The sequence below is a fragment of the Mytilus trossulus genome, chromosome 7, assembly GCF_036588685.1.
Source record: "Mytilus trossulus isolate FHL-02 chromosome 7, PNRI_Mtr1.1.1.hap1, whole genome shotgun sequence".
Taxonomy (NCBI): Eukaryota; Metazoa; Mollusca; class Bivalvia; order Mytilida; family Mytilidae; genus Mytilus; species Mytilus trossulus.
This window is the reverse complement of record NC_086379.1, coordinates 60,852,096-60,869,608: the sequence shown is the minus strand read 5'-3', so window position 1 is coordinate 60,869,608 and position 17,513 is coordinate 60,852,096.

Below are 17,513 nucleotides of genomic sequence, written 5' to 3'. Positions count from 1 at the left end.
TATGATTAGTTGTCAATTTATTTTTAGCAGTTACTATTTAATAAATATCAATTTTAGCCGTGACTATGTATGTTATTTTACATTTTAAAACTTCAATGATGTATTTAAATTGGTAATTACGGTTGCAAACTCCATTAGTTTGAATTGAGATACTAACCATATCTTGTTGCCTTTTCATAAGTCATCTGGCAAGATAAAGACAATAACTCAATTTTTAAATTTAATGTTTTTGGAGACGGTCAATTTCTAGAATTGCATGCTTCATCACGTTTTTTTCTTTGGCCGTGAATGACAACACTATTGCTGCTTTCTTTGACAATTAAGGATATTTAACAAGACAGTATTATCAATGTATTATAGTATCAATATGTGTCAGCAAAGTTAGATACCTGATTTAATTGTAATTTTGGCAAGGACAAATCATTAATTCCACTGAAAACATGATTTTGTACAGCAGCAGATCAATTTCCTGATGATTTTTACTATGCCTATGGCATTCTGATTTTTATTAATTTCTAAATATAACCGATTTTTTTATACCACCGCAAAAAAAAAGTTCAGTTGTATATTGGTATCACTTCGGCGTCAGCTTCGTTCAGAGACAGGTTGGTTTTCAGATGATAACTTCAGTATAAGTAAATAAAAATCAAAAAATTTTTAACACAATGTTTAAAACCACAAAAGGAAGGTTTGGGTTGATTTTTGGGGTTATGGTTCCATTGGTTTAGGAATAAGGGGCCCAAAACATACATTTATATAGTTTCAGGACAATAAGTTGTGTATAAGTATTTCAATTACTCCGAAATTGTACCACAATGTTCATATCATTTAGTAGAAGGTTGAGATTTATTTTCAGGATTTTATGGGGCAAACAGTCTAGGAATTAAGCATTTTTAATGTTTCCTGACAAGAACTGATGTTTAACTGTTGATCTCTCTAACATTGTACCACAAGGTTCAATATAATGAAGGGCAGGTTTGGTGTCAGTTTGGGGTTAATATCCCTAAATATTTAGGAATAAGGGGCCAAAAAGAGGCATTTTTCTAGTTTACAGACAATAACTTGTATTTAAGTGAGGGGCCCAAATAAGCAGTCAATAACTTGTGTTCAGGTGTATAAAACTCTCTGAAGTTATACCACAAGTTTCCATACTACTAAGGGATGGTTATAGTGGGTATGATCAAATCCTTAAGCAATAAGGGGCAAACAAAAGGGAGGAGGGGAAACAAGGGTTTTTCTGGTTTAAGGACAATTTAGAAAATTTAAAAGGCAGTGTAAGGGAGGTAATTCAATTCCAATTGCAATTTAAAGAATACTGTTATAAATATGTTTGAATAACTTGATTACCTCCCTTACACTGCTTGAAAATTATGTTAAAGGAAGTGATAATTGTCTTGAGATGTGTAGCTGTAAACTTATTTTTAGAAGTTACTGTTAATTAACATTAACTTCAACCATGACTAAGTTATTTTATATTTACTTAACCTCACTCCTTTTTCTTTATGGCTATCAGTATGGGGGTGGACAGGGGGTATTTATTACCAGTTCCCTCCCCAAACTCCTACTTCACTCCATATTCTGTTCCTCTGCACTCCTATACTTCTGCAACATGAATTATCCAGGTTTTAACCACCCCTTTCCTCATGGTTAACACCACCCTGGCTCCAGCTTTCATCCATCCAATTCTGATTCCATATTTCCCATAATTCTGTCTACCCCCTTATCAGTGTCACAATGACTCACACCCATTATCAACACATGATTCGACAACAAATTATATTATACTAGCTGATTTGTTTCATTTATGCAAAAATTAATAGTCAGAACTTTTGCTTTAATAATGGCCAATTTATTCTCACACATCTAACTCCCAAGCATATTTTTTACTTTATATTTGGCCTCAATGCACACAAAAACAATACAAAATAATATCCTCACAAATTTGTTGTCAAAATAATAAAAATGTACTCTTTCAATAAATATTCTTGTATAAATAAATCATAGTCACTCTTAGTTCAAAGTTATTGTGAAACTGCCTATTCTAGAGGTGGCGTGAACCAGATGTGGATACTTAAAATTCCAAAGATTTTTAGAGTACATTGAATCTAACTCTCTTTCATCTTGTAACAGTATTAAAACATTTGACTTTTCTACTCTTTACACAAGTATTCCACATTCCAAACTAAAAGACAAATTATACAAGTATCTTGTCTTAGGGAGGAATAAATCCTACTTTGTAAAGAATCACTCTGATTCAAACAAAAAATTCTCTGAAACTGATATTATCAAGATGCTTGATTTCTTGATTGACAACATATTTGTAAAGTTTGGAGGACGTGTTTTTCAACAGACTGTCAGCATTCCAATGGGAACAAACTGTGCCCCTCTACTTGCCAACTTGTTTCTTTATTATTATGAGGCTGACTTCATGCAGGAACTTCTTAGGAAGAAAGATAAGAAGTTAGCAATATCCTTTAACTCTACTTTCTGCTATATAAATGATGTTCTTTCACTAAACAATTCAAAATTTGGTGACTATGTGGCACGCATCTATCCCATTGAACTAGAGATAAAGGATACTACAGATACAGTTAAGTCTGCTTCATATCTTGACTTACATCTAGAAATTGACAATGAGGGTTGGTTGAAAACAAAACTTTAGGACAAAAGAGATGATTTCAGCTTTCCAATGGTGAACTTTCCATTTATAAGTAGCAACATTCCAGCAGCACCTGCATACAGGTATATATCTCCCAATTGATACAATATTCCCGTGCTTGCATTTCCTATCCTGATTTTCTTGATATAGGGTTACTGCTCACAAGGAAGCTATTAAACCAAAAGTTCCAAATGGTGAAGTTGAAATCATCTCTTCATAAATTTTAAGGACGCCATCACGAGTTGGTTGACCGTTATGGAATAACCGTTTCACAAATGATATCGGATATGTTTCTTACATCGTAACTACAATCCCCTTCCCTTTCATGAATGTGACCTACCGAATTAGACTTTTTACCGGATTTGTAATCACATAAGCAACACGATGGGTGCCACATGTGGAGCAGGATCTGCTTACTCTTCTGGAGCACCTGAGATCACCCCTAGTTTTGGGTGGGGTTCGTGTTGTTTATTCTTTAGTTTTGTATGTTGTGTCATGTGTACTATTGTTTTTCTGTTTTGTCTTTTTCATTTTTAGCCATGGCGTTGTCAGTTTGTTTTAGATTGATGAGTTTAACTTTCCCTTTGGTATCTTTCGTCCCTCTTTTAAAATTTTCAATAGAATAAATTGAAAAAGAATCAGACCTGCATACACTAAATTAAATTTTGAATGTCAAATTTAAATTGTCATTCTTACCTTTTTATTTGATGGCACCCTTATTACCCTATAATAAAAAAAAAAAAAAAAATCCTGAAAGATTACATAGCAGTTACATATTCAGGGTTTTTCTTTTACTTTGCGGTCACTAAGTGAGGAACTAATTATAAAACATTGGTAAGAAAAATAAATACCTAGAAGATGTTTTTAAAAAAATAGACTATAGCTGAGATGAGATACCTCCTCATGTAACCAGATTAATCTCCTGTGATTAAAACACATTGAGATTGAATTGTCTCCCTTTGATAACAGCCAGTGCCAAACAATTAATTTTTACTTGCGATTTTTTATTCATTGACAATACTTAATTTTGAATAAAAGAAAAAGGATAATACTTTTAATTTCAGGTCTCACAAAGGCTTTTTTACCTGTTTTTTTCTAATTTTACATTTAAAGTTTAAAACCCAAATTTAGATGAAAAGGCTATATCTTGTGTGAAAGATTTTTGGAATAAGGGAAAGGGGGAAGTGCTACAATGTTTATATATAAGCAGCACATAATCAGTAACAAGAAAGGCTGTTAACTTGTAAATTTTCAGACTGCAGTAATTTTAGAAGTTAAAATGTTATCAATTTTCTAAAGAAAATAGAAACTACATGAGAGAAGTGAGAATAACTACACTTCCATTAGACCAGTACATCAAGCTTTAACAAAGAAATTAACGTTTTCTCACATTTCCACTCCCTCTCAATATAATTCATTCTACCAGCTTTTTTTTATCTCCCTTTAGAACATTAATCTTTACATACCACTCACCCTCTCAATTTGTCTTAATTTATCCACCAATATTAGCCTACTCTTTGTGTTAGATACCCTAAATAAAATTTGATAGTCAATAAAAAAATAAAAATCTAGAAGTATTGGCAGGAAGAAATAAAATTTCAATGTATAAAAGATCAAAACATTTAGAGATGAAATCTGGAAATATTTTTTAGTATTGAGCCAATTTTTAATTGTAGTTTTTATTTTCAATATGAAATGGTTATCATATATATCATTTCTTGAAATCTAAGGTAACAGCCAAAGTTACAATAAGCCAAAATGTGTGATGTAATTTTTGAAAAAAAGAAATTATCATTTGATAACCATTATGCAGCCAAAATTTGTATTTATAAACTGAAGGGTGTATAAATTTCTTAAAACAATTAAAAAAAATACAATAGTAAAAAGTAAAAAGTCTAAAGTAAAAATTGCCAAAAGTTTTAAAAATGCCAAATGGTACAAAAGTACCTGTCTGCTTGTACTAGTCAGCTAGCCTGTGGGTTATCTGGACTTTGGAGTGCTAGTTCACCAAGACAAATGCCCACAGTAAGACACCTGTCTCTTCCATTCGGAGTACCAGTTTTAAAGTCTCTGATTTGACATCTACATGCCTTAAACAGCCAAGTTTTTTTCAAACTTTATTATAAAAAAGATAAAATATCCTGTTAAATATTTTGATGAAACAATGAAATCTCCCCAATGAATTTCTTTTCAAAGTATCAAAAACATCCCCCGTTTAAAATGGATAGGAAAAAAAAATTTAAACCTCTTCCCCTGTAATTTGATAAAAATATTAAAATCATCCCCAATTAAAATTTGACAAAAAGAGTAAAACATCCACCATTAAAATTTGATAAAAACATACAAAACATCACAAATAACAGTAAAACAGTAAACAGATCCCCTTAAATGTTTGGTAAAAACGGTAAAACATCCCCAGTTGAAATGAGATAAAAACAGTAAAACATTCCCATTAAAATTATGTAAAAACAGTACAAACATCCCCAGTTAAAATGTGATAAAAACAGTAAAACATCCCTATTATTAGTTGGTAAAAACAGTAATAAAAACATCCCCATTTAAAAATTGGGGAAAATCAGTATAAACATTCCCAATTAAAAGCTGGTAAAAACATCCCCGTTTAAAATTTGATAAAAACGTAAAACATCCCCAGTTCAAATGTGATAAAAACAATAAAACGTCATTCAAATTAGAAAAAAAACCAATAAAAACATTCCCATTAAAATTAGATAAAAACAATAAAAACATCCCAATTAAGATTTTGTAAAAACAATTAAAACACCCCCTTTAAAATGTGATAAAAACAGTAAAAACATTCCCCATTAAAAACACCCCTTTTAAAATTGGATAAAAACAGTAAAACATTCCCCAGTTAAAATATGGTAAAAACAATAAAAAAATCCCCATTAAAATTTGGTTAAAACAGTAAAAACATCCCCCTTTAATATGTGATAAAAACAGTAAAAACATTCCCCATTCAAAACACCCCCCTTTAAAATTGGATAAAAACAGTTAAACATCCCCCAATTTAAATGTGATAAAAACATTAAAAACATCCCCATTAAAATAAGATAAAAACAGTAAAAACATCCCAAGTTAAAATATGATCAAAACAGTAAAAAAAACCATTAAAATTAGATAAAATGGTAAAAACATCACCAGTTAAAATATGATAAAAACGGCAAAAAATCCCCATTAAAATTTGGTTAAAACAGTAAAAAAAACATCTGCCGTTAAACTGTGATAAAATCAGTAAAAACATTCCCCATTAAAAACACCCCCCTTTAAAATTTTATAAAATTAGATTAAAAACAGTAAAAACATCCCTAGTTGAAATATGATAAAAACAGTAAAACATCCCCAGATAAAATATGATAAAAACAGTAAAACATTCCCAGTTAAAATGTGATAAAACAATAAAACATCATTAAAATTTGATTAAATCAGTAAAACATCCCCATTAAAATGTAATAAAAACAGTAAAAACTTCCCCATTAAAAACATCCCCTTTAAAATTTGATAAAACCAGTAAAAACATCCCCATTAAAATTAGATGAAAACAGTACAAACATCCCCAGTTTAAAATTTGATAAAAGCAGTAAAAACAGTAAAAAAAATCCCCATTAAAAACACCCCCTTTAAAATGTGATAAAATCAGTAAAACATCATTAAAATTTGATTAAATCAGTAAAACATCCCCATTAAAATGTAATAAAAACAGTAAAAACTTCCCCATTAAAAACATCCACTTTAAAATTTGATAAAACCAGTAAAAACATCCCCATTAAATTTAGATAAAAACAGTACAAACATCCCCAGTTAAAATTTGATAAAAACAGTAAAACATCCCAATTAAAAACACCCCCTTTAAGATTTGATAAAACCAGTAAAACATCCCCTTTAAAATGTGATAAAAACAGTAAAAACTTCCCCATTAAAAACACCCCCTTTAAAATTTGATAAAACCAGTAAAAACATCCCCATTAAAATGTGATAAAAATAGTAAAAACATTCCCCATTAAAATTTGGTCTTTTAAAAGCATGTTACAGAGCTTCACATGCTGACTGAGCCACTTCACTCTCAGTCTGTACCAAAAATAGCGGATTCTTGGTACTGGGGATTAAATATCCACAAAAGGTTTTTGACCGAGCCTCCTCACTCTCAGCCAGACTGAGCCTCCTCCCTCTCAGCCAGACTGAGCCTTCTCCCTCTCAGCCAAACTGAGCCTCCTCACTCTCAGTTTGTACCAGTAAAATTGGATACTTGATACGTATGGTAGGGGACGTTACTATACCTAGAGCAGAGGTATAGCATCTGTGAACCCTAAACACAGAGTGCGGCTTAACTTCCCATACGTGTATATAAGTATCCAATATGTACTGATAAGTAACCGGTTCATGTTTTCTATGTCAGTCACGGAACAAAATAAAAGGTAGATCCCTGTAATTACAGACCTTCATTCCACAGGCACTTGTTTCTGTCAATGTGGGGTTTACTATATCCAAACCAGTACAAAAAATTGTACTGGTATGGATAGTTAACCCCACATTGACAGAAACAAGTGCCTGTGCTTAATTCTAAGTTTCCTGTAAAGTTGTAAGAAGTGGAATATTTTTTTGTATAAAAGTTCTAGTAAAGATTGATCAAGTAGTCTAATCTTGATTTTCATGAGGGATTGACAATGAATACTGTGTGACAGCAACTCAACAATAGAGAAAAAAAAACACGTAAAAAATGTCTAACAAAAACGTATGGGTTCTGTGGAACCCAGTGTCTCGCCTCCTTTATGAATCTGATTAAAACCATTCAATCAGGAAAAACAACGATCTAAACTAGTTATTTTGGGTCCCAGTATAGCTTGCTGTTCGGTGTGAGCCAAGACTCAGTGTTGAAGGTTATGTCTTGACCTTTAGTAGCTACTTTTATAAATTGTTACTTGAATGGAGAGTTGTCTCATTGGCATTCATACCACATACTTCCTATATCTATTGTATACAGTTTTTGGAAAAACCGCAAAATTAAATATCTGAGAACATGCAAATGTTCCTTAATCCATGAAAATTTGGACCCACAAAAAAATAAATGAATCCACAGTATATGGTAATCTTTCTTTTGTATTGAAATGATTAATCCATGATAAGCTATAATTTATCACTCATGATCTTTGATCTTAGGACTTTAGGGGTACCATAGTTGTCTCATTGGCAACACTTCCTTATCTATTTTTTTATATGGCTGAGAAATAACTGTAGTTTTCTATGTTGATTACTCATCGAGTTACACTTTCAGGATTACAAATAATCTTGCAGAATGCATAGTGCATAGAAAACATTTTTTATAATTCATTTAATGAGCAAACACTCTTCATTTCATACACAGAACTGTCTTCGAATGCATACAAGTCTTTGTCACATCCAATTCTTTATCCTTTGAGTCTCCACATGAAAAATGCTACATTTAAGTCATTAAGAAATGATAGTCGGGTAACATCCACAATCCACATAGTCTTTAAAATACCAATTGGTTAGATTGGTTATTGTTTTATGACTGTTAAAGCTTCACTTCTAATATAATTTACTTTATTCAAAGGATGAAATGTTGACCACTGTGATTCCACTTCAAGCAAAGTAGCTTGTTCTGAACTTCTTGACATACTGCAAAGAAAAAAAAACCAACATGATGTCACAATTACGTTTATAATCCTAAATGCTGTTTGCTTGAGTGAATCAGTCTTTTATGGAACATTCATATGACAGTTTAGAAAAAAAAAAAAAATTGCTAAATGTACACGACCTACTGAGATGTCTCGCCTCTTAAATTATTGAATTGATGTTGAAAGTCAGTAATATGATGGTTTTGAATCAAGTAATGAAGTATCACATAAACTTATCAAAGTTTTATGAAATTGAGGACATGGCATTATGAGACATGCCATACGGACAACTTATAGTCATTCCAATCACCAAATAGTGATTCTAAATAGCACCTGATTAACATCTAAGTATTACCCTTAAAATCTTGACAACAACCAATAAACCATAAAAATGAGTTCAAAGTCATATGAATCCTGGAGGACAGACAGAAAACTCAAAATCCAGTGGTGGATCCAGAAATTGTCATAAGTTTTCCCAGAAAACTTGGGCCTGGGCCCCCCTCTAAATCCACCTCTGCAATTATGATACACAAAACTGAATTGACCTATTGTTACTCCTAGTAGTATTTAAGAAACAGACCAAGCCACAAAAACTCAACATTGTCCAATGAACCATGAAATTTCATGGATTCTGAGGGTACATGTGAATAAACTCATCATAGATACCAGGACTAAATTTAGTATATACGCCAGACGCGCGTTTCGTCTACAAAAGACTAGTGACGCTTGAATCCAAAATCAAAAAAAGTTTTAAAAAAAAGCCAAATTAAGTACAAAGTTGAAGAGAATTGAGATCCAAAATTCCTAAAAGTGTTGCCAAGTAAGGTAATCTATGCCTGAGGTAGAAAAGCCTTAATATTTCAAAAAATTCAAAATTTTGTAAACAGTTAAAATTTATGAATATAACAATATCAATGATAATTCATGTCAGCACAAAAAGTGCTGACTACTGAGCTTGTGATACCCTCGGGAAATAAAACTCCACCAGCAGTGGCATCAACCCAGTAGTTGTAAATAAACTCATCATATAAGATACCAGGACTAAATTTTATATATATGCCAGATGCACGTTTTCTCTACAAAAGACTCATCAGGGACGCTCGAATCCAAAAATTTTAACCACAAATTCAAATGTTCAACCAAATAAATTTTTCAACTGCTTGTATGCAGAATTTTGCAAAAGTGACAAATTCAAATGTTCAACCAAATACAACTTTCACACTGCATGTATGCAGAACTTTGCAAAAGCCATAAACTCATATATCCAAATTAAATGAATCCAAAGTTGAATCTGACATACAGATTTGACCATTTAACTTTAACTTCAAACATTGAACTGTAAAATGAGGTCATGGTGAGGTGAATGTTACCTGATGGACATGTAGAAGATGCAAGGATCCCATGCATATACCTAATTCAGTTATCTTATTGCTCATAATTAAGTGCGCATTTCTTCACATGACAAATTTTATTTTTCTGGTTCCAGGAAAATAACTAGTGTAAAAACATTTTGATTCCTCTGAAATTGTACCACAAGGATCAATACCACAAGAAGATTGGGATTAGTAAGAAATCTTCAATTGTATAGTATTACACAACAACACATTATTGCCCAACCACACAATCATCGCACAACAACACACTATAGCGCAAAAGCACAGTATTGCACAATAACCAGATATCTTCAATTGCACAGTATTGCGCAATAGCAGGAAATCTTTATTTGCGCAATATACGCAATAGCAAGAAATCTTCAAATTGAAAATATTGTGCAATACAAAAAAATCTTTAATTGCACAGTATTGCATAATAGCAAGAAATCTCATTTCACAGTATTGTGCTATAGCAAAAAATCTTCAATTTCACAGTATTGCGAAAAAGCAAGAAATCTTCAATTAGTCCAGTCAAATTAGCATAGATTTGACCCTAACCTTGAAGTACGTAATTGCAACAGATATTTTTAAGTTTAAATCTTTAACATCAGTCCTAAAATATACACAAAAAAAATGTCCAATAAAATCTCACTTGAGGAAAACTAAAAAATCATGATTTTAAAATTCCTTTGGAGATTTGTATTATTATGGGAGATAACTCTGCCAAAAAAAAAATAATAATAAAAATTGATACAAAGTTGTAACTTAAAACTGCTACTATTCAACAGAATGTATTGCTTCTTGATATTTTACCCGCCTTTATTAGAGTATAATAAACAACTCTGAAGGTGTTTTCATATCTTTAATCAAGCTACAACCTAGATTTCATATTTAATAATTGACCATTTATTAGATTTTTCAGCATGTCAAGGTAAAGAATCTCAAATTTATAAAAACTGATTTAGCATATATTCTTCTTTTTGTGGTTTAAAGTTTCTTTAAACAAGGAAGATTCTGAAAAATATAATTTACAGATATAAACAATACCAAATATTCACATTATTTTTTTCAAAATTGTTACAAAGCCATAAATTTGCAATTTCTTTACTGAAAAATGTGCCAAAAAAATAAAAAATACCAATAACATTGGTTTTGTACCTTTCATGAGTAGAAAATTATATGATATAGTCAAATACAAACTTATAACCCTATCAAAGTATCATACTTTACATGAAATTTAAGAAAATCTACCAAAATCTGACCAAAAAAAGACTAATTTTTGCAGTGTTATCTCCCTTTCTAATATTGATTTCCATAAGAAATAAAAAATGCTGATTTTTTGTTTTCCTCAATTTAGATTTTATGGGACTTTTTTCTGTGTATATTTGGGGCCAAATGCTATAGATCACAACTAAAACATTTTCTGTTGCACTTAGTGTAAGGTTCATACAGTCTGACTGTTTATAGAAGAATCTGCAGATGGTTTGTTTCAAAGCTAATTTTATGGTCCATAGTTACTCCCCTCTAACCAATTTTACAGAATTTGGAGAAACTACTTTAGTTATCTATTAACATTTTGTGTCAACTAGCAGTGGCGGATCCAGGGGGAGGGTTCCCGGGGTTGGACCCCCTTTTTTTGACGATCAATGCATTTGAATGGGGACATATAGTTGGAACCCCCCTTTGTCCTGGGTTGGGACCCCCCTCCTTTTTAAAATGGCTGGATCCACCCTGTCTAGAATATGTATAAAACATTTGCCACAAAACAGTAAGCAAGCAATGTCTGGGCAGATGACTATTGCTTAGATTGAGAAATGCACCTCCAAATGAGGGCTATGCACTATGTTTCAAGTGATGAAAAATATGCTAGAAACTTTTACCAAAGAATATCCATCTATCTAGTATTATATAATAATAATGTTTTTAATGACCCTTTAAATAACCATAACTAAGAAAGATATAACTCTGATTATTTTAGATAACAATATCAAAAGCCTGTTTCACTGTGCCAATTTGTCATATAAGGGCAATAATCATTTTGTCAAAATTTGAATTATTTGTAGATCTGGTCTTGCTGATCATTTTTGCTATTTATCAAGTGACTATCTTAATTTTCTATCTATAATATTTCTCAAGATATAAATAGGCAGAAAAAATGGGAGAAAAAGTGGTAAAATTTGTTGTTTCAAGTACAATTTCTTGTATAAGACGTCTTCAAAAGTTTAATGCAACCTTCCATATATGAGCTCGAGGTACAAAGGTCTTGTATATACAACACTCAAAGAATCAATGGTACTACATCATGGACAATAAAGGAACAGTATGGTTCAAAATCTGTAATTAAATGAATTATTTTAAACTTGTTGCAGTTCATGCATATTTAAATATATGTCTAAACATATAAACTATCATTTTTGATACGAAAAACTGTTTAATCATTTACTTTATTAGTTTTGCTACTTATGAATTTTTGACCCAACTAATTTAAAATCAAATATTTTATATATTATGCTTGTGTGTTTTATAATCATATTTCATATGCATCTTTTATTCTAAAAATAAAAATAATTCATTTTCAAACCATTCATACAATATCATCTATATAATACATTTATATCAGTATATTAGTTTGAATGTGAGATATTAATAAGGGAAAACTAACCTTATTTGATAAAATCAAAGATGTCTTCCAAATATGAATAAAATTGTACAAAGGAACAGCACAGTTTCATTCAGTTCAAAATATAAGCAAAATCTGGCCGAACAAAAGAATTTCCCTCCAAAAAAGACACATTACTTTAAAATTAACCAATCACCATGAAGTAGAAAAGTTTTCATATCACAAACTAGTAAAACCTAGAGAGTAAACTTATACTCAATGGATCAAAACTCACTGAGCCATGAGAGAATCTTACAATAAAATATAACCACTGATGCATGACTTGGAACTACTCAATAAATATAAGTAAAATATCAAAATATGAAAGTAAAATGAAATCAAAGAGCAGAATGCTCTGAGGGATACGATTGCCATAGTTTTCATTGATACATGTATAGCAGTTCTGCCAAATTTTCATTAAACAAATGCATGAGATTTGGCCAAAATTCAAAAGATCAAAGAGGAAAGAAATAGATCCAAGAATACTGTTGCAAAAAAAGCATGAACATGGGCGAGTCTCAAGCATTTTTGGCCGGTAACCCTGGTACAGCTGGATAGTATTATTCTCTAAACTAATTCAACTGCACATGCAAAATGTAACAATCTGAATAGTCACTCAACTTAAAGAATAGCCAATCCCCGTTACAAGTGTATGAGCCATGTTCTTATTGTGTTTTATCGAATTATAGTTATCCTGTACCATTGTAAACTCGTACCATTAAAAAAAAAAAAAAACTCGAACCATTGCTTACTCGTACCAACTTATTTAAATGCATTCAAATGGTGTTAAATGATGAATGATATACGTTACTTTCACCCAATACCTCTTAAGTCTGTAAAATGTATATAATTTGAAAGTACAATGACCAATTTGTAGCTTATGTTCCTTGTATATTGGATAGAAAATATTGTGGCAGATGTAGATAATTAAGGTATATACACACAGGCACTTGTCTCAGAAAAAAAATTCCTATATTCCTAATTATAACACGTATATAGGAATTTTTTTTTTCTGAGACAAGTGCCTGTGTATATACAGTTTCACCCGAAGAAAATTTTTCATGAATAAAAAAATCTTAGCAGTTAGTCAAAATGATTGCCAAAATTATTTTTACTGTCTATAAATAAATGTAACAATGAAATTTAACTGATTCCTGTTAAGGGGGTCCGCATTTTCCCCGCAAAAAAAGCACATGGCTTTCAACAATTGTAAACATAGCATTCAATTTGTGATCATGGATTACAGCTTTAATTAACTTAAATTGGATATATACATATTCAACATGTTCAATTTTAATAAGGTACAGTTAAAGCAATGTTTTAACTTTCCTCTGGATTAAGTTCTACAGTGGCGGATCCAGAACAAGGTTGGCAAAAAAGTGGTCAATACTAGTATTGACCATGCCAGTGGTAAATACCGGTATTTACCGGGAAATACTGGCAAATACTGGGAAATACCGGCAAATACTGGTCAATTGAAATTTTGAGTGGTCATTACTATAAAAACCACTATCTATTTGGTCAATTATAATTACAATTAACAATAAATTTATATAGAAGGTGTTCAAATCATTTTTAATGCTTTAATTTTAATTCTATATATATATATATTGTAAATTCAAACAGGAATCTATATTGATTAATGTGAACATAATATTATAGTTAAAGGATAAAAACTTTTTGTCCCTATTTCAAATTTTCATTTCCAGCATGAAGAAGGTTTCTGATCTCACAGTTAAATAGCTATAGACAGGAAATGATTTATTGTTTAGGGGAGTCTTCAAATATCAATTTTATTACTTTCAACCCATGTACTGTCAACTTTTATTGGAGGCTGTTGTTTTAGTAATTAACTTTTGACACCTAGCAATGCCAGGTGATAGGTAAAAAGACCCAATGTAACTTCATTTACCTGTGGTTTTATTTACCTTCAATTTTAATTACCTGTAAAATCATACATTTTGAATAAAAAATTCATTAATTTAAACATGTTTAAATAAAATATAAATTTGTATATATATATATATCTTAAGTATGTAATATCATAATTCATAAAAACTAAAATTTTAAATCAGGGACAGTAACAATCAGTGTTATAAATGTATAAAACATATCAAATTCATTAATGTTATAAGCTGACACATTATATTTGACTTTTTATCAAGGTTTTACTTCAATTAATAGTAGAAATAACCATAAAAATTTCAATTGACCAGTATTTGCCAGTATTGACCACTTGGGGAGTATTGTCCAGGGCGGTAAATACTGGTAAATACCACTGGTAAATACCGGGGGTGGTATTTACCATCCAACCTTGATCCAGAACTTTTCCTAAGGGGGAGCCCGCTGACTGACCTAAGAGGGGGCCCGCTCCAGTCATGCTTCAATGATTCCCTTTATTATCAACCAAATTTTTTCCACAAAAAAAGAGGGGGGGGGCTGGATCCGCCTATGTTCTAGTTTGAAAGATCAGTTAAAACATTAATGCTTTAAAACATTCTTTATTTTTGTCTAAGTTTTCATTTAACTCCTGTGTAAAATTCAAGTAATTCAACTTTATTTCTATTAAGTTTACAAACAGAAACCCATAAAACATCATATTTTTTATATATTTTTCTAAATGTTACGACTTCCCAGTAGTACAAGTTAACTTTTTTGGTTCCAATGCCGTGGTACGAGTTAACTTGCTTCCGTATCTTATCACCGTAATTCTAGGCCGTAATTCTAGGAGGAACCCTAAACTGGACCCCTATCATATTGTGTTCACTGATCGCTACACTGACCTTCGGTGCAAAGCTATATATATATAGAACGGCGGACCAGTTTAGGAGGAACCCCATTTGTAACTCTTTAATTATTGAAGTTCCTTTGGGTCAGAGGGCATGACTCCTTTCCGTACACACTCCTCTGTTTACATTGAGATCGTTCTTAATATAATATGACGTTTACCGGCATTAACAAGTTAATTCTTCTTGACGAATACTTCGAAAAGGGAGACAACTCGAAACGATAAAATGGAAGATTCCATTTCTGCTGAAGGGGTGTTATAGGTAATTTTTACGATGAAACATTTATTTTAATTTAAATTATGCATGTGATTTAAAATTATGCAACAACAATAGCCCTCCATATGCAGACAGACATAGAAAGAATCCCATGAGTTTCAAATTAATCAATGAAGCGGGGAATCACTCAATCTTGATACCCCTTGAAATCAGGAAAACTACACGCATGTGGGGTCTCACTAATTAGCGACAAAAAGCGTCAAGAAGCGACAAGAAGAAAAATAATAAGTGACAACCAGATGCTTCGCAGGGCGTAGCTTTATACGACCACAGAGGTTGAACCCTGAACGGTTGGGGCAAGTATGGACACAACATTCAAGCTGGATTCAGCTCTAAATTTGGATTGTGATTAAATAGTTGACACAGCATAGGTTTCTGACACAGAATGAATGTGTTCTAATGAACTTAATTTTTTTGTTTTCTCTTAGAGCAATTCACTATGCTGTTCAATATTAATCCTCTCAAAATAATTTTTGAAGGAATTTTCTTTTTATTTATGAAATTTCAAATGAGAAAAATTGAACCCAATTTTTTAATCACATCCCCCTTTCCCTTATTCCAAAACTAATCTCAATTAAAATATTCTAATGGAGTTTGCAACAATAACTACTCATTTAAATACATCATAAAATAAACTGTAAATAAAATGTAAAAAAACTGCTTGTTATCACTGAATGGTAAAGATTATTTAAATTTATCAGTTGGTAGTAAAAAGTGAATATACATTGTATATTGTATATAACAAAGATTTAAGTTGATTCTGGACAAAGAAAGATAACTCCAATTAAAAAAAATTCTTGCAATAAGATATTTCTTGCTTACTATTTTGGACAAAGAAAGATAACTCTAATTAAAAAAAAATTTGCTATTTCACAATATTGTGAAATTAGATATTTCTTGCCATTGCACAATACTGTGCAATTGAAAAGACTTGCTATTCCACAATACTTAATATAATAATTTTAGATCCTGATTTGGACCAACTTGTAAAATGGGCCCATAATCAAAAATCTAAGTACATGTTTAGATTCAGCATATCAAAGAGGCCCAAGAATTTAATTTTTGTTAAAATCAAACTTAGTTTAATTTTGGACTCTTTGGACCTTAATGTAGGCCAATTTGAAAACGGGACCAAAAATGAAGAATCTACATACACAGTTAGATTTGGCATATCAAAGAACCCCATATATTCAATTTTTGATGAAATCAAAAAAGTTTAATTTTGGACCCCGATTTGGGCCAACTTGAAAACTGGGCCAATAATAAAAAATCTAAGTTCATTTTTAGATTCAGCATATCAAAGAACCCCAAGGATTCAATTTTTGTTAAAATCAAACTTAGTTTAATTTTGGACCCTTTGGACCTTAATGTAGACCAATTTGAAAACGGGACCAAAAGTTAAGAATCTACATACACAGTTAGATTCGGCATATCAAAGAACCCCAATTATTCAATTTTGATGAAATCAAACAAAGTTTAATTTTGGACCCTTTGGGCCCCTTTTTCCTAAACTGTTGGGACAAAAACTCCCAAAATCATTACCAACTTTCCTTTTATGGTCATTAACCTTGTGTTTAAATTTCATAGATTTCTATTTACTTATACTAATGTTATGGTGCGAAAACCATGAAAAATGCTTATTTGGGTCCCTTTTTGGCCCCTAATTCCTAAACTGTTGGGACCTAAACTCCCAAAATCAATACCAATCTTCCTTTTGTGGTCATAAACATTATGTTTAAATTTCATTGATTTCTATTTACTTAAACTAAAGTTATTGTGCGAAAACCCAGAATAATGCTTATTTGGGCCCTTTTTTGGCCCCTAATTCCTAAACTGTTAAAACCAAAACTCCCAAAATCAATCCCAACCTTTCTTTTGTGGTCATCAACCTTGTGTCAAAATTTCATAGATTTCTATTAACTTAAACTAAAGTTATAGTGCGAAAACCAAGAAAATGCTTATTTGGGCCCTTTTTGGCCCCTAATTCCTAAAATGTTGGGACCAAAACTCCCAAAACCAATACCAACCTTCCTTTTATGGTCATAAACCTTGTGTTAAAATTTCATAGATTTCTATTCACTTTTACTAAAGTTAGAGTGCGAA